At 37.4% G+C, this 24,860-nt stretch overlaps 1 pseudogene; it reads left to right on the top strand.

Moving 5' to 3' along the window:
- The first annotated feature begins 16,437 nt into the window (after window positions 1-16,437).
- LOC105005406 lies at window positions 16,438-23,949 on the top strand (annotated as a pseudogene).
- The last annotated feature ends 911 nt before the right edge of the window (window positions 23,950-24,860 follow it).

Genomic DNA, 24,860 nt, shown 5'->3' with positions numbered 1-24,860 from the left:
GACAATGAACTGTGGAAAATTCTGAAAGAGATGGGAATACCAGACCACCTGATCTGCCTCTTGAGAAATTTGTATGCCGGTCAGGAAGCAACAGTTAGAACTGGACATGGAACAACAGACTGGTTCCAAATAGGAAAAGGAGTTCGTCAAGGCTGTAGATTGTCATCCTGTTTATACTTATATGCAGAGTACATCATGAGAAATGCTGGACTGGAAGAAACACAAGCTGGAATCAAGATTGCCAGGAGAAATATCAATAACCTCAGATATGCAGATGACACCACCCTTATGGCAGAAGGTGAAGAGGCACTAAAAAGCCTCTTGATGAAAGTGAAAGTGGAGAGTGAAAAAGTTGGCTTAAAGCTCAACATTCCGAAAACGAAGATCATGGCATCTGGTCCCATCACTTCATGGGAAATAGATGGGGAAACAGTGGAAACAGTGGGTGACTTTATTTTTCTGGGCTCCAAAATCACTGCAGATGGTGATTGCAGCCATGAAATTAAAAGACGCTTACTTCTTGGAAGGAAAGTTATGACCAACCTAGATAGCATATTCAAAAGCAGAGACATTACTTTGCCAACAAAGGTCCGTCTAGTCAAGGCTATGGTTTTTCCTGTGGTCATGTATGGATGTGAGAGTTGGACTGTGAAGAAGGCTGAGCACTGAAGAATTAATGCTTTTAAAGTGTGGTGTTGGAGAAGACTGTTGAGAGTCCCTTGGACTGCAAGGAGATCTAACCAGTCCATTCTGAAGGAGATCAGCCCTGGGATTTCTTTGGAAGGAATGATGCTAGGGCTGAAACTCCAGTACTTTGGCCACCTCGTGTGAAGAGTTGACTCATTGGAAAAGACTCTGATGCTGGGAGGGTTGGGGGCAAGAGGAGAAGGGAAGGACAGAGGATGAGATGGCTGGATGGCATCACTGACTCGATGGACATGAGTCTCAGTGAACTCTGGGAGTTGGTGATGGACAGGGAGGCCTGGCGTGCTGTGATTCATGGCGTAGCAAAGATTTGGACATGACTGAGCGACTGATCTGATCTGATGTGACTATTGTGTTACTGTCAATTTTTCCTTTTAAGTTTGTTAGTGTTTGTCTTATATATTTAGGTGCTCCTATGTTGGATGCATAGATATTTACAATTGTTACATATTCCTCTGGGATTGATTCCTTGATCATTATATAGTGGCCTTCCTTATCTCTTGTAATGTTCTTTATTTTAAGGTCTCTTTTGTCTGATATGAGGATTGCTACTCCAGCTTTCTTTTGCTTCCCATTTGCGTGGAATATAGTTTTCCATCCTCTCACTTTCAGTCTATATATTTCTTGAGGTGTGAAGTGGGTTTCTTGTAGACAACATATATATGTGTCTTATTTTAGAATCCATTCAGTCAATCTGTGTCTTTTCATTGAAGCATTTAATTCATTTACATGTAAAGTAATTAATGATATGCATGTTCCTATTGCCATTTTCTTAATTGTTTGGGGTTTGATTTTATAGATCTTTTTCTTTTGTATTTCTTGACTCTATAAGTGCCTTTAACAGTTGTTGTAAAGCTGGTTTGGTGGTACCGAATGCTCTTAATTTTTGCATGTCTGAAAAGCTTTTGATTTCTCCATCAATATTCAATGAGATACTTGCCAGGTACAGTAATCTTGGTTGTAGATTTTCCCCTTTCAGTACTTTAAATATATTCTGCCATTCCCTTTGGCCTGCGGAGTTTCTGCTGAAAGATCAATTGTTAAGCATATGGGGTTTCCCTTGCATGTTACTTGTTGCTTCTCCTTTGCTGATTCTTTCTTTGTGTTTAACCTTTGTTAGTTAGATTAGTATGTGTCTTGGTGTGTTTCTCCTTGGGTTTATCCTGTATGGGACTCTGTGCCTCATGGACTTGATTATTTCCTTTTCCATGTTGGGGAAATTTTCAACTATAATCTCTTCAAAAATTTTCTCATACCCTTTCTTTTTCTCTTCTTCTTCTGGGACCCCTATAATTCTAATATTGGTGCATTTAATGTGGTCCCAGAGGTCTCTGAGACTATCCTCAGCTCTTTTCATTCTTTTTACTTTATTCTGCTCTTCACAAGTTACTTCCACCATTTCATTCCAGCTCGCTGATTCATTCTTCTGCTTCACATATTCTGCTGTATACCGATATCAGTGTCTTTTTTGAGTCTTTGTTTCTACTTTGGCTTGGGATGGGAGACACTTGTTCTCAGGATATATGGGAAATACAACCCTGAGGTATTAGAAAACAGTGTCCATGATCTAGAAAAGGAATGAAAAGGAAATTATAGTGGTAAAATTTGGGGAATTACTGATTTACCCATTCCCTCATTCATTCAAACATTTATTCCTCACAAATGTTTTGAGCCACTATTCAATACCAGGCACTTTGCCCAGCACTGGGAACTCCACGTGACTAAGGCAAAGGAAAGGCCTTGCTATTGATGATCTTAGAGTTAGCCTTGTTAGACAAATGGCTCATTACTGTGTCTTAGAATCTTTCCGCTTTATCCATACTTCCCAAGGCTAAGACTGCTGTGGGTTTATCTCTAAAAAAGAGGAAAAAAGTTCACTGAGAACTGTGCATCAGTAGTCATTCCTTTTAGGCACAGTGTTAAGAAACTTTAAGATCCTTGGTTTGCCTTCCCAGTAGGTGTTTTTTTTTTTTTTTTTAAATAAGAGTTAGCACTTCTATAGCTTCAAAAAGTATCCCTCACATCCAAGTGGGCAGAAATTAAATCTAATTTTCTTCTTTAAAAAATTGTCATAAATAATCATGTGTATGTGTGTTTCTGCTTATGCATTCCTGGACCTCACAGCTGCTTTGATGTGTTTAATATAAGAGACAAATGCTGACTGAGACAGTAAGGCTACAAAAAGCCACACAGAAAATTGCATAATTAGCCTTCAACTATCCATTGTACCTTGTTTAAAACAGTGTTGTGAACCCATAGGGATCTGCGTTAGAGATCAGCACATCCTCCAGGCTTGAAAAGCTCATCCTCTTTTTGCCTATGTTTTGTCTTCTCTTCTTTTATCAAAATTAGTGTGACAAGTACTTAGACATGAACATTTAAAGATACCTTTTATCATTTCAATTAATCTGCTTAAGCTGCAAGAGCAAGTTTTCCAATTTTCAAAAATTTAATTGCCTATTGTTATAGCTCTAACAGGCAAAATACGAGTAGATGTTGGACTGCCACTGCTTTACAGAGCTGAGACGCCCTTAGGAGAGATTCCTAGTCTTTCCCTTGTCACCATGCCATTGTATGTCCCCAGAGAACTCAGGATTTGTTAGAATGGGTTTCAAAAACAACTATTTTATGTCATATTGCACTTCAAAATATGTGAGTTATTTTAAAATATATTTTGATATTGATATCTAACATAATTCCACAATAATAAGAGAACAGACTCTGTTCATATGGTATGATTTCAATACTATTAGAGCATGAAATTTTTGCACCTTGTTTCATGTCCCTGAATATGCTCCAATGTCTCCTGGTTTACAGTCTATGGGAACTTAAATAGAATTTGTATCCTGGTGTTGTATGACAATTGTACAAATCTTAATTATGTTGAATTGGTTCATAGTGCTTATGAGGTCTACTCTGTCCCTCTACTTTTCTATTAATTCTGTTAATTTTTGAGAATTTGACATTGAAACTCCCAACTAAAAAATCTTAATTTATCTACTTAAAAAATAATTGTAATATATAGTGGAACTATGGGTAACTTTGTTGCATATTTTCCAAGTCTCTTGTAAATGTTTTATCATATTTTCACAATTTAAAAAAGAAAAAAGAAATTAAGAGAAGAAATCAATTAATGAAGGACAAAAAAACCCAACAAACCAACTATTTTAAAACCTACTAATAGCAACTCCCACGTTAAATCCAGTTATTCTGCTCTTGTGTAGATATATCTGGTGGGAGGTGGTTTCCAGGTTGATGGGTCAGTGCCAAGCATTGGTGAGGCAGCCCCATGATTATCTTGTCCCTTCCTTCTTGGTTGGAAGTTGAAGGCAGCAGAGCTCTGCCCAAAGAACTTACAAGTCAGAACCTCACATAGGAAGTAGGATGTGTGGTGGTTAAAGGATTCTCTACTGTGCCACTTTTCAAGAAGGAAAATCTTTCCCTGGAGTACAAAATAGATCCACCTCACTTGTCATTGGGAAGAATTGAATTTATGTCTATCCCAAGACCAATTGTCTGCTAAGTTGCTTCAGTCGTGTCCGACTCTATGTGACCCCATAGATGGCAGCCCACCAGGCTTCCCTGTCCCTGGGATTCTCCAGGCAAGAACACTGGAGTGGGTTGCCATTTCCTTCTCCAATGCATGAAAGTGAAAAGTGAAAGTGAAGTCGCTCAGTCGTGTCCGACTCTTCGAGATCCTATGGACTGCAGCCTACCAGGCTCCTCCATCCATGGGATTTTCCAGGCAAGACTACTGGAGTGGGGTGCCATTGCCTTCTCCTGACCAATTGTAGGTAAGGGAAATACAATTTTAATGATTTGCTTGGACTAATTGTAATTTATTTCCTAGGGAGGACACTTGGCGGTCAAGGAAGGAAAGGAAAATAGCTTTTATGAGGACAATTAAGAATGTCTGCTATAATGTTCTGATCTAAACAAATGTCTTTCTTTAGTTGTCATATTGTAAATTCTTTACTAGTATGGCACACCTTTAGTAAATTATATTTAAACAGTTTCATATCTTTGCAAGGAGTTAATATTTGTGTTATCTTGTTTGTTCTTCAAAATTAACCACAGAGGAAAGAAGTGAGTATCTTTACCAGTGTTCTAGTGATGAGGAAACTAAACAGTTGATTGAGGCAACTTGCTCATATCAGCATGGCTTTAAAACAAAAACAATAGCAAAAACCTGGTCAGAATTTTATTCTAAATCTTCTGTAATCCAATCCTCCTTTGTAAGCTATTTTGTTGATTTCTTCTTTGATTGTAGCCAAAAGTCACCATGTTTCTACAGTAACTATGCCTGTATGCCCAAGGATAGCCTAGAAAGTGCTTGACTTTCTCTTCACCTTTTGCTACCAGAGTGTTATGAGACTATAAAGAAGGAAATTTATTGTTTTATAAGACCATAAACCCTTCATCAATTTTTTTAGAATAATAAATTAAGCAGCAACCCTTCCAAAAACTGTGTTAAGTTATGAGGAAGCAGACAAAGCATTCATGGTCACTGAAATTTGGAATTTGAGAAACATGACAGAATGTTAAACACTCTGTCACATTAAAGTGTCACACACAGTTCCAGGGGGAGTAGCACAGTGTGAGTGCTCAGTCTTGTCTGACTCTTTGTAACCCCATAGAGTGTGGCCGCCAGGCTCCTCTGTCCATGGGATTCTCCAGGCAAGAATACTGGAGTGGGTTGCCATTTCCTTCTCCAGGGGATCTTCCCAACCCAGGGACTGAACTCATGTCTCTTACATCTCATGCATTGGCAGATTCTTTACCACTAGCATCACCTAAGTAGAGGGTGTGTTGAAAGCACTTAATCAAAATGATCAAATCACTGGGAAAGGTGAAAATTATAAAACTTTTCCAGAGAGATACTATTTAATCTACTACCTGGAAAGTTAAAAAGAGAGAGAAGATAGTGCTCAAAACAAATTAATTGCTCAATGAATAATGTGTTTTTAAAAATAGCTTTATTGAGAAATAATTCACATTACATGAAATTCATCCATGTATACAGTTCAATAGTTTTTAATATATTCTCAGAGTTGTACATCCATCACAAAAGCCAATTTTAGAACTTTTTATTATTATCCTAAAAATCCCTACACCTGTTAGTAGACAACCCAACAGTCCTCATATTCCCCCTTCCCCAGCCCTCAGCACCTATAAATCTACTTTTTGACTCTATGTTATTTTTCATTCGCTAAATTTTGTCTGACTCTTTGTGACCCCATGAACTACAGTGCACCAGCCTTCCCTGTTCTTTTCTATCTCTTGGAGTTTGCTCAAACTCATGTCTGCGAATCAGTGGTGCCATCCAATCATCTCATCCTCTGTTGGCCCCTTCTCCTCTTGTCCTCAATCTTTCTGAAGCATCAGGGTCTTTTCCAATGAGTTGGCTCTTCACATCAGGTGGCCACAGCATTGATTTGCTTATTTTGGATATTTTATATAAGTGAAACAATACATTATGTGCTCATATGTAGCTGAATTCTATTACTTAGCAAGTAAATAGAATTCACTTAGCAAATAAAAAGTTTACAAGTTTTATCCATATAGTAGCATGTATCAGTACTTCATTCTTTTTTTATTGCCAACTAGTACTCCATTGTACAGATACAACATATTTTATTTATCTATTCATTGATGGATATTTGATTGTTTCTACTTTTTTGGCTATTGTGTCCAAGGACGCTATGAACATTTATGCACACGTTTCTATGTGGTGTTGAGTTGTAAGAACCCCTTATCATAGACATTTGCAATTTTGTTTTTCCTATTCCGTGAATTGTGTTTTCACTTTCTTATTAGTGTCCTTTGAAGCAAAAATGTTTTACTTTTGATAATGTCTATCTGTTTTTGTAGTTGCTGATGCATAATTCAAGGTGATGAAGATTTGTGCCTAAGTTTTGTTTATTAATAACATAAGATTTTTAGAGATTTTTAAGGTAGTTTTCATCTTTAGGTTTTTGATCACATTTTGAGCTATTTTTGTGTATGATGTGATTTGAATGCATTTTAAAGTGTGAGATTCATGTTCAGGTCAGTGGGTGTTATCCAACCTGTGTCTGAGGTCCAACAAGAGCAGCGTCACTGGGAAGCTTGTTAGAAATGCAAATACTCTGCTTTCCATTCCAACTATTCAGTCAGAATCTCTGGGGGTGTGGCCTCAGAATTTGCATTTTCTCAGGTTCTTAGGTGATTCTTTTACACTCTAACTTTTCAAAAGTACTACCTTACAGGCTTGCAAACAACATTACTATCCACTCCTACCAACTACCTCCTCAGCTCTACTGAGGGAAAATATCACTTTAGTGGAAATCGGCAGTCCTTCTTCCATTTTAAATCAGCAGATAGCAATTTTCAGCACTCAAGATGTCAAACTTTTTCCACCAAGAAAAGCTCTGCTACCTGCTTAGTTGCTTCAGTCATGTCCGACTCTGCACGACCCCAGAGATGGCAGCCCACCAGGCTCCCCCATCCCTGGGATTCTCCAGGCAAGAACACTGGAGTGGGTTGCCATAGGCATTAATATGATATTTGTTTTTCTCTTTCTGACTTCACACTGTTTTACAGACTCTGGATCCTTCTACTTTTCTACAAATAACCCAATTTATAATTCCTCTTTATGACTGAGTAACATTCCATTGTACATATGTACCATATCTTCTTTATCCATTTATCTGTCAGTGGACATTTAGGTTGATTTCATGTACTGGCTATTATAAATAGTGCTGCAATGAACATTGTAGTACATGTGTCTTTTTGAATTACAGTTTTTTCAGGGTATATCTAGACAAATGGTATAGATGAGCCTGTTTGCAGGGCAGGAATAGAGATACAGATGTAGAGCATGGACATGTGGACCCAGAGCAGGAACAGGTAGAGTGCGATGAACTGGGAGAGCAGGATTGACATATATACACTGTTGTATGTAAAATAGATAGCTCGTGTGAAGCTGCTGTATAACACAGGGAGCTCAGCTTGGTGCTATGTGATGACCTCCAGGGGTGGGGTAGGGAGGGTTGGGGGAGGTCTAAGATGCAGGGCATATATGTATCTATATGGCTGATTCACTTCATTGTACAGCAGAAACTAACACAGCATTGTAAAGCAATTATACTCCAATAGGAAAAAAGAAGCACTCAAAGATCACTTTGTCTAACAATTACATTTTACATAGGAGAGTGCTAACGTGAAGAGTCCGGAGAAGGCACTGGCACCCCACTCCAGTACTCTTGCCTGGAAAATCCCATGGACGGAGGAGTCTAGTAGGCTGCAGTCCATGGGGTTGCTAAGAGTGTGTCACATTCCCTTTTCCCTTTCATGCACTGGAGAAGGAAATGGCAACCCACTCCAGGGTTCTTGCCTGGAGAATCCCAGGGACGAAGGAGCCTGGTGGGCTGCCGTCTGTGGGATCGCACAGAGTCGGACATGACTGAAGCGACTTAGCAGCAGCAGCAGCAACGTGAAGAGTCTGTATATTCATATGGTTCAGGTTTATACTGAAGTAAACCTTTCTGTGAACTAACAAAAGCCTATGGTCTCTGACTTATAACACACACATATCAGGTTTCACAAATTCCCTTTCAAATATGTTAGAACAAAAAGAAAAATAGTGAAATGTCTATTTTGAGAAAAAATTATTTTGTAAATTGTTTTTAATCTGAAAACTACTTACATATGGTAATACAGAATACATAGAGTTTTAGGCTTATCACAGCTTAGGGCTGCATTCTATAATGTGGTTGGCTATTTATTTTAGCCTTTTCTGATATATTTCTATTCAGAAAGCATCAGAGCAGTAAATCAAACTCAAGAAAGACAATTTCAAGAGTGTGTAACTGTGGTTGCATACTTTTAATGGATAAAACTTTCAAAATATTAAAGAAAACTCAACTAATGCATGAATTACAGGATACATGGGATTCTTTAGATAAGTGATTAAAATACCCAATACTCTGAAGACATCCATCATTTCATGACTCCTAAAATAAATCTGTGAGACTAGACAGTTTAGAATATTCTCTTTTTTTCTCTATGTCCACCATATGCAAACTCCTACACATATTTTTTACATGTATACTAAAAGCCACATGTGCAACTGTACTCCTGTTTATCTAGGATATATATTTAATATTATCCTGGTCCATTATATAATACTTCAGAAATACTCAATCACCAGGTCACTGTTTCCAAGTATGTTTGTTCTTAGTGGTTGGAACTTTTGGACATGAAGTTTAATATAATTCCAGGTTTAAGCAAAAAACTCCAAGTAGATTGGTAATGTCACTGTCTTTGGGGAAATTTTGAATCTTCTCAACACTTTCAGAGAGAAATGCAAATCATTATTGCACAAATGGAAAACTCTGGTGTATCTGAGAAAGATTTTTCCTCCCACTGCCAAAGATAAGTAACAAAGTACAGTTGTTCCTACCAAGCATAGACTTAATCTCAAAATTGTCGTTTGTATGATTTACATTTATGATATAAGCATTTGTGATTCTACATGGAAATAAGATATGTTTAAGAATTTGAACTATGTTATCACATAGGGGCTTCCCTAGTGGCTCAGATGGTAAAGAATCTGCCTGCAAGGCAGGAGACCTGGGTTCAATCCCTGGGTCAGGAAGATCCCCTGGAGAAGGAAATGGCAACCTACAGCAGTGCCTGGAGAATCCCATGGACAGAGTAGCCTGGCAGGCTACAGTGCATGGGGTTGCAAAGAGTCAGACATGACTCAGCAACTAACACATACACACACACACACACACACACACACATACACACACAGATCCACATAGACCTGTGTTCAAAAACTGGCTCTAAAAGCTGCTAGGTGTGTCACTTTGGGCAGGTAACAATTCTAAGTCTCACCATTTGAAAAATTGAAATAATGTGGATACTTATTTTTATTTTGAGACAAACTGAAATGATGCAAATATAATGTCTAGCATTTAAGTTATTATTGTTAGATTCTTTGGTCCATATTTTGTGAGAAAAACAATCGAGAAGATTTGAAGAAATGGAGGAAGTAAAAGCAAACCCTGGACATTTTATTTATTTAAACTAATTTTGTTCAACATACATAATTCTTTAGAGGCACCATTTAAAATCATTAAAAAGCCAAAAAAAAATTAGATCTGTAACCATATTTTATGTTACTTTGTTTTTGTTTCCATATAAAATCTGTGTTTTGGAGATTTAAGATCCAAAGTCAGTCAGTTTGTTATTATACAACATATTATTACAGGGCTCAATTTGTTTACTGGATAGAAAATATCAGTAAATAAAATTCCCACCAAATATAACTAAAATGTAAACACAGAAATAGAGACATGAATATGTGTCAGTGTTTTTGTAGAGAGTCATGAATTTATGTTCAGTTCAGTTCAGTTGCTTAGTCGTGTCCGACTCTTTGCGACCCCATGAACTGCAGCATGCCAGGCCTCCCTGTCCATCACCAACTCCCAGAATCCACCCAAACCCATGTCCATTGAGTCGGTGATGCCATCCAACCATCTAATCCTCTGTCATCCCCTTCTTCTCCTGCCCTCAATCTTTCCCAGCATCAGGGTCTTTTCAAATGAGTCAGCTCTTCGTATCAGGTGGCCAAAGTATTGGAGTTTCAGCTTCAACCTCAGTCCTTCAAATGAACACCCAGCACTGATCTCCTTTAGGATGGACTGGTTGGATCTCCTTGCAGTCAAAGGGACTCTGAAGAATCTTCTCCAACACCACAGTTCAAAAGCATCAATTCTTCACCACTCAGCTTTCTTTATAGTCCAACTCTCACATCCATACATGACCACTGGAAAAACCATAGCCTTCATTAGATGGACCTTTGATGGCAAAGTAATGTCTCTGCTTCTAGGTTGGTCATAACTTTCCTTCCAAGGACTAAGCATCTTTTAATTTCATGGCTGCAATCACCATCTGCAGTGATTTTGGAGCCCAGAAAAATAAAGTCAGCCACTGTTCTCCCATCTATTTGCCATGAAGTGATGAGACCGGATGTCATGATCTTAGTTTTCTGGATGATGAGCTTTAAGCCAACTTCTTCACTCTCCTCTTTCACTTTCATCAAGAGGCTCTTTAGTGCCTCTTCACTTTCCGCCTTAAGGGTGGGGTCATCTGCATGTCTGAGGTTATTGATATTTCTCCTGGCAATCTTGATTCCAGCTTGTGTTTCTTCCAGCCCAGCATTTCTCATGATATAGTCTGCATAGAAGGTAAATAAGCAGGATGACAATATACAGCCTTGACGTACTCCTTTCCTATTTGGAACCAGTCTGTTGTTCCATGTCCAGTTCTAACTGTTGCTTCCTGACCTGCATACAGATTTCTTAAGAGGCAGGTCGGGTGGTCTGGTATTCCCATCTCTTTCAGAATTGTCCACAGTTTATTGTGATCCACACAGTCAAAGGCTTTGGCATAGTCAATAAAGCAGAAGTAGATGTTTTTTCTGGAACTCTCTTGCTTTTTCCATGATCTAGCAGATGTTGGCAATTTGATCTCTGGTTCCTATGGCTTTTCTAAAATCAGCTTGATCATGTGGAAATTCACAGTTCTTGTATTTCTGAAGCCTGGCTTGGAGAATTTTAAGCATTACTTTACTAGCGTATGAGATGAGTGCAATTGTGCGGTGGTTTGAGCATTCTTTGGCATTGCCTTTCTCTGGGATTGGAATGAAAACTGACCTTTTCCAGTCCTGTGGTCACTGCTGAGTTTTCCAAATTTGCTGGCATATTGAGTGCAGCACTTTAACAGCATCTTTTACATACTCAAGCCAATTAAACCTATGAATCCATATCATCACTTTGAGGGCAATAATAGGAAATGTAAAGGTGAGGACTTAAAAGACGACTAAGGTTTAAATGAAAACCTCAGAGAGCTTATCTCCTTTTATGCTTTTATCTTGCTTTTATGATGAGAGGTGATATGGGGTTAATAATTAATTTCCCATTTGAGCCAAACTGAAGATTTCTCTAAGCTTCATTTATTTATGTAAATCTGGTCCCAAATACCCATTGAATTAGTCATTCCAAGGGCACAGTTGACTCCATACACTCAATTGATTTATATTAGCTAATGCCTAACCTGTTGAGAGTGGCATTAGCTTGGCAGGTAAGACATATTTTTGTCTCTTTTTTCCCTCCTGGGTCCTGTGAGAGAAACATTTAGAAATCCCTGGAGAATTGGAAGAAGAGAAGCTCTTTCATGCGGTTTGGCCATTGACTGCTGTTTTTAGAGTGCCATTTCCCGTGGGCAAAACACAAAAAGAAAATTGTACTTAAAAAATAGTGTTCCATGTGATGTGTGGAAAAGTTTGGAAATCCACTTGGGTCCTGTGGGAAATTAAAGAGCAGGAAAAAATTGGACGAAAGAGATTAAGACAATTTTTAGATTAGAAACACTTTCTGGGAAAGGATTCAAACCAATTCAAATAGGCAGCACAGAGGAGAACAAGGGAGGATTCAAGGACGACTGGGTAAAACTAAATTGCGGGGTTAGGTTAATTGGTATGGGCGGGAAGGCTTCCTATCAGGTTTAAGCAGTGAGCGTGTCTAAATAATGCTGAGAAAATTGAGTTAGAGAGTGTACACACAACACTTAGGAACCATGATGATTGCATTTCTGCTTAAACCAGAGATCTAGCTAACAGAAATCATTTCCCTATTTATTCACATGTGCAGGAGAGAAAGGACATCTAGAATTAAATCTGAAGGCAAGCTCCTGAGCCTGAGTTTGGTCACCTGCAACTCTAACACAATGATGCTAGTTGCAGATCTGTTTTAAAGCTACTTTCCTTTTCATTTATGTCAAATAAAATTTAAACAGTGACAGTACATAAGCTCAACTGTAGAAGGGTAGAGATGTGAACATAATTAGTTTTCTAAAATTTTGTATGTAATGATGATGGCAAGGTTTATTTTATAAATGTTTAGTTTTCTAATATTTTAAGGGTACATATTTGCTAAATGAAAGCTTTAAACTACACATTTTTAAACCTTAAAAGTGGGACAGTCTTACTTGGAAAAGAGAATACTGAAAGATTTTCCTTCAGTAATTCTAAGGTTGTTAAAAAAAGGAGATGGAAAGGCAGGGGTTTTAAGTGAATCAGCATTTGCAAAACTAGCATCAATCAATGTTCTCTCGCATCCCTTTTACCCACACGTGCAGTTACTTTTCCTGAATGTCTGGCATGTATGAGTAGTCAGTTCCATCCTTTAAATCTGATAGTGTATCAGGCCTCTTGAGTTTTAAATTTCCTTATTGCAAGCAACTAAAACCATCTCTAGCTATCCTGAAAAAAGAAATTTAATAAAAAGCTTTTTGGAATTCACGGAGGAAAATAAAGGCTGGAGAACCAAACTTGTCAAGTGTGCATATGGGTGGTGGTGGGGGCGGGGTGTGGAAAGAAAGCTGATATGATAGTAGGAAGCATATGCTGTGTTTAAAGAGGCAGGTGCTCATCCTCTTTACCTCACAATCAAATGAATAAAAGGAGGTTTGCAAATTTGTGATTGGTGACATAGTCCATCTGTTTGCATACAACTGCCAGCAAAGGGGGAAGAATAAAGATTAAAGATTCTTTAGTTCTCCACTGACCAGCCTTCTAGAGGGGGATGTGATGGAAAATATCTCCCCTTAAAGGAAGAAGGGCATGGAGCCTTGGATGGACACACACACACACACACACACACACATACATACACACACACACACACACAGAAAGGTACATATACAGCCTGAAACATATACACTTAGTGCTCAGAAAATACTTGTTTATTGCAATTGAGATTAATAAGACTAAATAACTCTAATTTAGTAAAACAATCATCTGAAATGACTTCCTAATAAAATTTTGTTAAAGCTAGTCACTGCTGAGAGAGGAAGTCTTGGAGTCTGCTTTCTATGAGTTTTAAATTGGCACAAAATAAATATTGTTTCTGGTAAAAAGTTTCTTTGACAAGACTGGTGGTTGTTGTTGTGCAGTCATTAAGTCATGTCCAGCTCTTTGTGGCCCCATGGACTGTAGCATGCCAGGCTCCCCTGTCCTTCACTGTCTCTCAGAGTTTGCTCAGATTCATGTCCATTGAGTCAGTGATGCTATCTAACCATCTCATCCTCTGTTGTCCCCTTCTCCTCCTGCCTTCAATCTTTGCCAGCATCAGGGTCTTTTCCACTGAGTTAGCTCTTCACATCAGAAAACCAAAGTATTGGAGCTTCAGTTTCAACATCAATCCTTCAATGAATATTCAGGGTTGATTCCTTTAGGCTTGACTGGAAAGAATCATAATTCACCAACATGTCATGCTTTACAGAATTGGTTAGTATTAATATTACGTTTAAAACTGTATCTCATAATAAACCAAGTATATGTAAAGAGAATCAAGTCATATATACCCACTATGCAGACTCAGAACCTGCCTTTGTTTTAAGCTAGGATAAAGAATACAAAGATGTATTCTGGGTAACTTGACTGTTTCCTTTTCTAGCCAATATCTGAAATAAAGTGGAAGTGGTTTCATTGATCAGTGAATATTGATATGTGACTTTTGTGTTCTCTCTCTTTTTCATTTGATTTTAATTGGCATTCACATGTAAGAGATGTCTGTCTTCTATTTTACTCATCATTCGAATTGTTGATGAAGTTGCCACCACTAGATCTTTAGTTCTCTTTAGCTCCATATTATCTACAGCAAAAGAAGAAAAAGTGGGAAACCGAAGAATTAAGAAAATGCATGTTGTGGCCAAATGAAGGATTTAAGCTAGGTATGATGTTTAATTTTGACTTTTTACTGTTTCTGTTATTCTTGTTTGAAATTACTTTCAAGACGTTCTTAAGAACATAGCTGAGTTTAATTTTAGTCTTCTAAATGAGAAACTTCATTTTTCATTAAAGGAAAAATATGCATGGTTTTCCATCTGAATTACTGTGACTATGAGTTTATTTCACTGGAATGCAATTAAAAATCATTACACTAATTTCTTATGTAAATATGTCAAAATTGAAAATTTGTATTTTGCTTACAACTCATTGAACACTTAGTCATGTAAATAGAAAAAAATGACATGATAGCAAAACAACAACAAAGTGAGAATTAAATTGGCATTTTCCAAATGCATAGTTAAATTCTTTCAAATGAAAATCCCTGGATGAGTGGCGAAACTACATCAGGGGCAAGGCTATATTCCTCTCTTTCAGAATCTGAGCCTGGGATTGCAGTCAATCAGGTCCCCTGTGAAGTTCTATTAGCTCCTTCAGAGTCTCCATTAGCACATTTGATCTGTACTGTTCAGTGTTCTTGGTTGAAAGCAACTAAAACAGACTTTAGCTAGGTAAACAGCTAAACACACAGTATTCTTTTTTTAAGATTATTTTCCATTATGTATTATTACAAGAGACCAAGCATAGTTCCCTGTGCTCTACAGTAGGTCCTCTTTGGTTATCTATTTTATATACAGTAGGTGTATATTTTAATCCCAAACTTCTAATCTAACCCCCCTCTCCCTTTTCCCTTTGGAAACCATGAATGTGTTTTCTATGTCCGTTAGTCTATTTCTAATTTGTAGATAAGTTTAAGTGTATCATTTTTTAGATTCCACATATAAGTGATACTCCATTGTGTATATGTATCACATCTTCTTTATCCATCTGTTGATGGACACTTGGGTTGCTTCCATGTCTTGGTTGTTGTCAACAGTGCTGCTGTGAACAATAGGGTGCGTGTATCTTTAAAATTAAGAGTTTTCTCCAGATATATGCCCAGGAGTGGGATTGCAGTATCATATACAAACTCTATTTTTAGTTTTTTTCCTAAGGAAAGTTGAAAACATTTTCCACAGAGTGTGCATCAATTTACATTCCAACCAACAATGTAGGAGGGTTCATTTTTCTCCACGCCTTCTTCAGCATTTATTATTTGGAGACTTTTTGTTGATGGCCATTTTGATTAACAATTCAATATCTTTACTGATTTTGATTTGTTCAGGTTTTCTACTTCTTCATGATTCTTTGTTGGTAGGTTATATGTTTTCAGGAATTTATTCATTTCTTTGACATAATCCAATTTTTTGGTGTATTGTTCATGGTTTCTTATGATTCTTTGCATTTCTATAACATCAGCTGTAATGTTTTCTCTTTCACTTCTAATTTTATTTTTATTTCTAATTTTCTTAATTTACCTATAAGTTGGTGGGCTGCCATCTATGGGGTTGCACAGAGTCGGACACAACTGAAGTGACTTAGCAGCAGAAGCAAACATATACATAATCAGAATTCTGCATATGTAAGCTGGCTGCTTGGATTGTTGGCAAATGACTATTAAATGCAACTTATATGCATGCTAAATCGCTTCAGTCATGTCCAACTCTGTGCGACCGCATGGACTGTAGCCCACCAAACTCCTCTGTCCATGATATTCTCCAGGCAAGAATACTGGAGTGGGTTGCCGTGTCCTTCTGCAGGAGATCTTCCCCACCCAAGGATCAAACTTGGGTCTCATATCTCCTCCATTGGCAGATGGATTCTTTACCATTAGCACCACCTGGGAAGCTCCAAATATGACTTAAAAGTAGTCATACCTATTTTCTTTGAGCCAGGCTCATAACATAGTTCATGAAGTAATTTTCTGGGGATTAAAGTTGAAATGTTCATAATTGTGTGCTTAATTACAATCATCCTTGGTTACATTTGCTAATTAATTTCAACGTATGAGCATGGCAGTTTGTTCTGGCAGCCACACAGCAGGAGGTATGAGAATGGTGGGGATTTGTGTATGGCAGTGAACTCAAGTGTTTTTCTTCATAGTTTTTCCTGAAACGCTCAGACAGGCATCCTGTGATGGTCAATGGGATGCCTTTTGGCATTTAGTTTCCCAGACTGTAGCTAAAGTCATTTGGGGATAATGGGCATGGCCAGTTCAAACTCTGCTAAAGCACATGTGAAGTGACAATATCAGCAGGACAACAGAAGAAGGTCATGTGTGGCAGGGCATAGAGGTGAACAGCCAATAACATTTACGGAAGACAATTTAATACCCTATAAGAATATGGTAGGGACCATTGAAGAAATACTAGTATTCAACTTCAGGGTTGGGATCTGGGAATCTCTTTCTAGATCCTCAGAAATGGCATGGTTGCCAACACATAGGAGATAGACATGCTTAGTTTTCTCCCTTTTATTCTGCTTCAAGTGTCTGGGAAAATAAGGAAGCATGACTTATACAAGTAAAATGCCTTGAAAAATGTCATAACATGTTTCTGTTGAGATGGTAAAAACTGATTTGTTTATGAAATAAAGTCAGCCTTCTGTTGTGAAATAGGCTTTAAATAAATCCAGACAATAAAGCTTCACTATTTATGTGGGTCATGTCTTCCAATTAACCACGGATAAATACTCTGTAGTGTTATCAGTAAAACTGAGGAGCTTTATTACTACAGAGAATATTTTATCATCTTCATTTTACATATAGATGAGGAAATTGATAAGCAGAAAGGGAAAAGTCACAGGGGCTTAGAACCAGGTCTGTTGATTCAACTTTACCTTTATGTATTGTCTCTTACTTGACAGTTATCTCCTTGTTTTGTAAGAAAGCTTTTAAGTTAATAATTCTTTACTTTTGCAATCAAAAAGAATTTATAGAATTTTTGGTGTTAACTCTAGAATCAGTTCAGTTCAGTCACTCAGTCATGTCCGACTCTTTGTGACCCCATGGACTGCATCACCCCTAACTCTAGAGTAAGTGAATATATTTAGCTGTGTTATACTGGGTTTATGTAGCAATTCTGAGGACTAAGCCTAAAAGTCCGTTTCATAAAACTTCCACACTTTACCTAATTGCCTTATATCATAGAGAAGAGAAATCCTATAGGAAGGCTAGTTTTAGTCTGAAATAAGTAACCCTCTCAATTTTGTGTGTTGTAGCATCTTGGTGAATATTTTTCTTTCTTTTGGGTCAAACTATACTAGCAAGACTCTTTGGGGCATAAGTCATAAAAACCCAGCTCACACAAATTATACAACATAAGGAATTTAGAAGCCTAGGAAATGAATATCTGCCTGGAAAGATCCAAGCTTCTGGCACAGTTGGCTCCAGGTGTTGGAAAATGTCTCCAAGAATCTTTCTGTTCCTTTTCATGGATCTGCTGTCCTAGAAGTTGACCTTAGTCTCTGGCAAGCTGTCCTATAAAGTAGGTGAAGGACCACCAGGATATTCAGGCTCACATTTTCCCAGCTTAGTAACCCTCTTTGAAAGATATTCTATTTCCCAATTCAAAAAACAACAATAAAAATTCTAGGCTTGAGTTGCTTGGCCTATATCAGGTCATTTGGCCACATTTAAATCATGATATGTAGCTCTGACTGGCCATATGCTAATCTCTCAGTCCTTGGACTAGTCTCAGACCCCTTTAATCACATTGTCTGAGCATGAGTTAGGGGGACCCACCAGAAGAAAATCAAGGTACTACTTAGCAGAAGGGAAAAATAGATACTGGGCATACTCAAACAATGAAATCATTCTTTTAAATTTAAATAAAGTCATGTGTTTTTTGATGTATTTGTAGGAAAAAAAGAGAGAACAAAGTACTTTGGGAAAATGTTTCCTTGATATATATAAGTTAATAATACCTCAGGATATTAATGAGCTATTCATATTTTACATGTAAAAATAGAAAATATTTGTTAAGTAATAGTACTGATCATAGTATTGCAAAGCCCTTTATTCTTTTAAAGGTTGTAAATAAAGAATGTTAACTGATTGGTTAATTAGTGTTATGTCCTCACTTTTATTGGCAAATGAAAAATAAATTTAAAAGGGAAGGTTACTTAATTTCCTATCTTTTATTTCTACTGGTCATTACATATTTTTATACTTAATTTTCAAAACATATATATTCTTTGTCAAAATATACTCTGTAAAGTTGTGGTAACTTTGATTTGATTTTTTTTTCTTTTTTTAACATTTCAATTTTCACTTTCACTATGCTGAGAAGAGAATTCAGAAAGGACATGCCTGTAAGAGTTGACACATTGATATTCTGTATCCACAGACTAGAACTGTTATGCAAACAAAAGAGCTCTGGGTGAAAATTAGTTTCCTACAATCTAGTCAGGGTGCTGCGCTACAGTGAGGCATGATTGAACAGGGGCCATCAAATTGGTGGTTAAGCGTGTATGCCTTAGAATCAAATAGAACTGGGCTGAGTCAGCTTTGTTACTTACCAGCTGGATGACCTTGAACAATTTACCTCAGCAGTCCTCAGTTTTGTCATCTTTGAAATTAAGATCAAATTATCTCCTTCCATAAATGGTCAGGAGTATATGAGATTAAGCAGTTGAAACATTCATTACAGTTCCTGGTACAAAATAAGCATTCGGTTTGTCATTATTTTCTTATTGGAACACACTAAGGAATGACTTCTCAACCATAGTGATCAGGGCATAACCTTCCCAGCTGGTTGTTTGAGACTCTGCTTTATTTGCTCTCTCAGTGGACTACCTTCTCATTAGTGAAGACATTTGGAAATACACCACTCAGTCCTAATTTGAGTGAATTAGATTTTCATCAGCGTCAGTGTGCACATGACTGTAATTAACAAGGAAAATGAACACATACCATTTAAAATTTATTAAAGTTTGGGAGAAAAATTCCATTTGATCACAAGTAAAATTCTCTGCATGTTTAGTCACTTAGTGGAAAACATTTACATTTGGGGAGAAGTACTTACTTGCTAATATGTCAGCAGAGCACAAATGAAACTGTTCATAACCTCCTGCTGCCATCATTATGAAATGTAGTCAACGTTAATTGAAATATCTGACTGCTTATTGTCACAACCTGTGAGCCAGGCGTGACACTCCTTTGTATGTTTTATTATTTGTTTTCTCCTGTATGACTATTGGAACATCAGGTTTTCATTAATTGCTTGTTTTGTTTTGATAACTTTGACAGTAAGTGGTTCCTCTAAAATGTGCTTAAGAGACACCCATGAAGGAGTTGATGGCCCAATCTCTGTGCCGAGTGAACACAAGGAAATCAGTTGTTTGCAATAAAGGTTCAAAAGTAGACAACCTCAATTCCATCTTCAAAGGATTGACATTGTAAGGTTATGTGCATGCTCAGTCACTCAGTCATGTCCAGCTCTTTGCAACCACTGGACTGTAGCCTACCAGGCTCCTCTATTCATGGGGTTCTTCATGCAAGAAAACTGGAGTGGGTTTCCATTTCCTACTCCATTGTGAGGCCGAGTGAAATCTTATACTGTTTTGAAAAAGGAAAGGAAAAAAGCTGTCCCTTCACTGGGCATGGGGGAGAGAGGGGTTTGCTAATTACTGCAGTGTTTGGGATGCTATGATGCCAGTTAGTTTTGTCCCTTGCTGGAATGGTGGCTTTTTTGGTAAATACTTTTTACTGAACTCAGACTTTTTTATTCTCTTTGCTTTGTATTATTTTTTAATATATGCCAAAGAAAGGAAACAAAGGAATATTACACCTGTACAAAAGCAACCATGTAAACTCAAATATACAAATTAATTTTGAAGGCTTTATCACTTAATAAAATAAAATGAATTATTTAGCAAAATAAGTACTGAGCTATTATGCCATCTCTTTATTAGTTCGTTAAAAATCTCCCTCACACCTGCATATTTATGAGCCTCTAATGAGCTTGTCTCTGTTCTAGTACCTAGAAGCATGGAAAGAAATGAGTACCTCTGCCTCCAAGCTGCATACAGTCTTCTAAATTTAGAAAGACAGTAATGACAATTCTATATACAAGGCAGCAAAAGAGACATAAATGTAAAGAACAGACTTTTGGACTCTGTGGGAGAAGGCTAGGGTGGGATGATTTGAGAGAATAGCATTGAAACATGTATGTTGCCATATGTAAAATAGATGAACAGTGCCAGTTCAATGCATGAAGCAGGGCACTCAAAGCCTGTGCTCTGGGACAACCCAGAGGGATGGAGTGGGGAGGGAGGTGGGAGGGGGTTCAGGATGGGGGGACACCTACACACGTGTGGCTGATTCATGTTGATGTATGGCAAAAACCACCATGATATTGTAATTATCCTCCAATTAATTAACTTAAAAAGCTGCATACAGTCTTCCGAAAGATTATGTAGATTTAATCATTTCTCTACAATATAAACATGGTGTATTACTAGCATGTTAATAATTGTTCCTTAAATCCAAAGGCTAGATTACAATTTCATTGATTCATAGGATATAAGTGCTAATTAAGCTTTAAAATAAAGTCCAAAAGATTCTGTAAGAAAATTTTTTATAGTGAAACCCGTTTTTGACAACATTTTAAGAAAATATTCAAATACAAAGAAAATTTGAAATAATTTCATAGTGAACACTATATTCACAGCATGTTCTACTATTAAACTTTGTACTATATTTTATCACAAATCTGTCAACGTGTACAGAAACTTACATTTTAAAATTTAGTCTTACATGGGACTCCAATATTTCCTAAAATTAACTCAAGGATGCTTTTTTCACACTAGAGTTTGATGTCCAGAAGTCCATTTGCTCTGGTTAGCTCTTCCCTGAGGAGACCTCTATGTCAGTTCCTCTGAAAACAATTTGACAACGAGTGATCTAGCCAAACTCCATTATTATGCAGATAAAAAAAACTGAGATGCAGAAACTTGAAGTCACTAATGTATTGATAAAAACTGTAAGCTGTTAACTGGAACTAGAATTTATTTTTCTGTCTTTGCAGCAGATATAATCATTTTTTAAAAACTCTCATAATGTTGTTTAAACAGATGTCAAGATACTCTAATCAAGCTATATATTTTGTATTTTTGAAGAATTACAACGTGTGTGGTGCTGGTTAGAATGAGTGTGAAATAGCTTAGCCCATGTGGTGCAGGAGAAGTAACTCTTGTTGGGAAAACAGTCAGGGTAATATTTAGGTCGTAGGGCATTGGTAATGCAGAAAGTCATCATGGTAAAATTAAATCTTACCATGGACCCAGATAATTACACAAACCCTCTCAAGTGACATCTCTTTCCCTGCTGTTAGATTCACTGATTTACTCCTGTGTTCATTCCGATACCTCCCCTGTGGTAGTCTTAGTCCCTCTGTCAATTACAGAGCATTTAGATTTTTCTTTTAATATAGGATCTTAATATTTGTGGCTTCCCAGGTAGCTCAGTGATAAAGAATCTGACTGTCAATGCAGGAGCCAGAGGAGACGCAGGTATGATCCCTGGGTTAGGAAGATCCCCTGGAGAAGGAAAATGGCAACCCACTCCAGTACTCCTGCCTGGAGAATCCCATGGAGGGAGGAGCCTGGTAGGCTATAGTCCATGGGGGTCTCAAAGAGTCGGACACAACTGAGCAACTCCACTTTCACTGGTGGAGGAAATGGCAATCTACTCTAATACGCTTGCCTGGATAATCCCATAGAGGAACCTGGTGAGCAACAGTCCATAGGATTTCAGAGTCGAACACAACTGAGTGACTAAGCACGTGAATGTTAATATATGTAGTTTCTTCTACTAGAGTGTTTTACTTCTGACTTTCTCAGTGGTTGGCTTCTGCTTAGCCTATATGCATCAAGGTAAATGGCACTTCTCCAGAAATGCCTGCCCTGGCCAACTGAATGTAATTTCTTAAAACACATCATTGTATGCATTTCCCTCAGGGTACTTATTACCATATGTAATTATCTGACTTTTGTTTTGGTTAGTTTATTTTCTATTTGCTTATTTTCTGCAGGAGGGTAGGACAAGAAAAAAAAAAAAGCCTGGCTTACAGTAAATGTTTACTCAAAACTTCATTTAAGTGTATTTAAACATTCACTTCATGATTCTTCTCTTTCAGATTTTCTTCTAACTGGGCAATATCTAGCTTGTATTTTTCCACTTGATCTGATGCACAACTTATTTCTTAAGTTTTAAGCCTTAAGCAGGCTCTTGAGGAAAATATATATTGTCTAAACAAGTAGAAGACATGAAGTCTAAATGCCAGGTGCTTGAAGAAGAAAAAGAAGACCTCATCAATAGGAACAGAGAATGGGACAAAAATCTAAATTCTGAGATACAAAGCTTAAAAGAGAAGTCTATTCTTGAAAAAGAAGAACATGAAGAGCTACAACAAAAAATATTGTAAATGGATTCACTTCTGCAACAAGAGAAGGAATTATCTTCTGGTCTTCAGCAGAAGCTATGTTCTTTTCAAGAAGAAATGATTAAAGAGAGAAGTGTCTTTGAGGGAGAATTAAAGCAGGCCTTGGATGAGCTGGATAAATTGCAGCAAAAGGAGGAACAAGCGGAAAACCTGCTTAAGCAACTGGAAGAGGAAGCAGAATCTAGAGCTGCAGAACTAAAACGCCTCAAAGAAAAGCTGAAAGGGAAAGAAGCCGAGCTGGAGGAAAGTAATGCTGCTTATACTCAGGCCACCCTGCTTTTGCAAGAAAAACGTAACAGTACAGTGCAGAACCTGGAAATTGTTACTGCTCAGTGTGAAAGCTGTAAAGCATGTGAGCTGGAAGATCTTAAGGTGCAGAGCGAATCATTCAAGGAAAACCGGCCAAGGCTGAGCAAAGTGCAGAGGATGTCTGAGATCAGATATTGGCAACTGAGAACTCAAATCAAGAATATGCAAGGATGCTTCTAGATCTGCAGACCAAATCAGCACTTAAAGCAGCAGAAATTAAAGAAATTACAATTTCTTCTCTTAAAAGAAAAACTGATTTGCAGAACCAACTTAAGCAGCAAAGCAAAGACTGCAAGAAACAACTGGAAGAGGAAGAAAAGCTGGAAAAGAAAACTCAATAGCAGAATTAACTGAGGAAATGAATAAGTGGCGTCTCCTCTATGAAGAATTATATAATAAAACAAAGCCTTTTCAGCTACAACTGGATGCATTTGAAGCAGAGAAACAGGCTTTGTTGAATGAATATGGTATGGCTCAGGAACAACTAAATAATCTAAGAGATTCATATGCTAAATTATTGGGTCATCAGAATCTAAAGCAAAAAATCAAGCATGTTGTGAAATTGAAAGATGAAAATAGCAATCTCAAATCGGAGGTGTTAAAACTCCGTGCTCAGCTTACTAAAAGAAAACAAAGTGAAGCAAAACTTCAGGAGGAATTGAATAAAGTTCTGGGTATTGCTTTGATCCTTCAAAGGCTTTTCTTCATGGAAGTAAAGAAAATTTTGTTCCCCAAACTCCATTAAAAGAAGGCAATACAAACTGCTCCTGAGCTCTTAGTGGAGTTTCAAGAATCATGCAAGTAAACATCTGAAAAACCTGTTGAAGATTATTTTGTTCTTATTATTTTTTACTATTATTATTTTGATTACTCTTGTGTTTATAATATTTTAAATCTCTTATTTAATACTAACTTCCTGTCCTTACATTTGTGAAAGGAAGTTTTACCGTTTTTACCAGTGTTCTCTGACATTCTAGTTACTATAGTCAGTACTTCCTCCTTGATGCTCACCCTTATTACCTCATTCTAAATGTTCTGACGCTTTCCAGCTTTGCTCACTCATCCCATCAAATCAGTAGTCTTAAAAATCATTCTCATACTATCATTTCCCTATTCTGAAACCTTAGGTTTTTTTTAGTTTGATGCTGAAGACCTTTTCTAGCCTGAACCTCTTATGCTAGGCTAAAATACCTTGGCTTGTTCTTGCCTCTACTTTAATTCTCCTAATAATGTTCATTCTGTCCCACCCATTATCCATTTATCCAGTTCAAATAAGAAATAGAGGCAAGCTTTTTTCCATAGTTATCTCTTACCAAAGCCACTGGTTAATAATTTGCAGATTTCTAGCGGACACAACTGAGCAACTTCGCTTTCACTTTTCACTTTCATGCACTGGAGAAGGACATGGCAACCCACTCCAGTGTTTTTGCCTGGAGAATCCCAGGGATGGGAGAGCCTGGTGGGCTGCCGTCTCTGGAAGCGACTTAGCAGCAGCAAACATTCAGTATGTGCCAGGTATGGTTTAGACTCCCCAAATACTATAGTGAAAACATAGACAAAGTCCTTGCTCTTTAAACTTAAGACTTTCATGAGGAAAGACAAGTAATACAAGTAGTATGTGTATAGATAAAAGAATAAGAAAAATATAAAATAAAATTTTAAAACTATAGGAAGAGAATAGA

The sequence above is a fragment of the Bison bison genome, unplaced genomic scaffold (genome assembly GCF_000754665.1).
Source record: "Bison bison bison isolate TAMUID 2011002044 unplaced genomic scaffold, Bison_UMD1.0 scf7180017864490, whole genome shotgun sequence".
Classification (NCBI taxonomy): Eukaryota; Metazoa; Chordata; class Mammalia; order Artiodactyla; family Bovidae; genus Bison; species Bison bison.
Note: the sequence above shows the minus strand (reverse complement) of the source record. Positions and strands in the feature narration are given on the sequence as shown.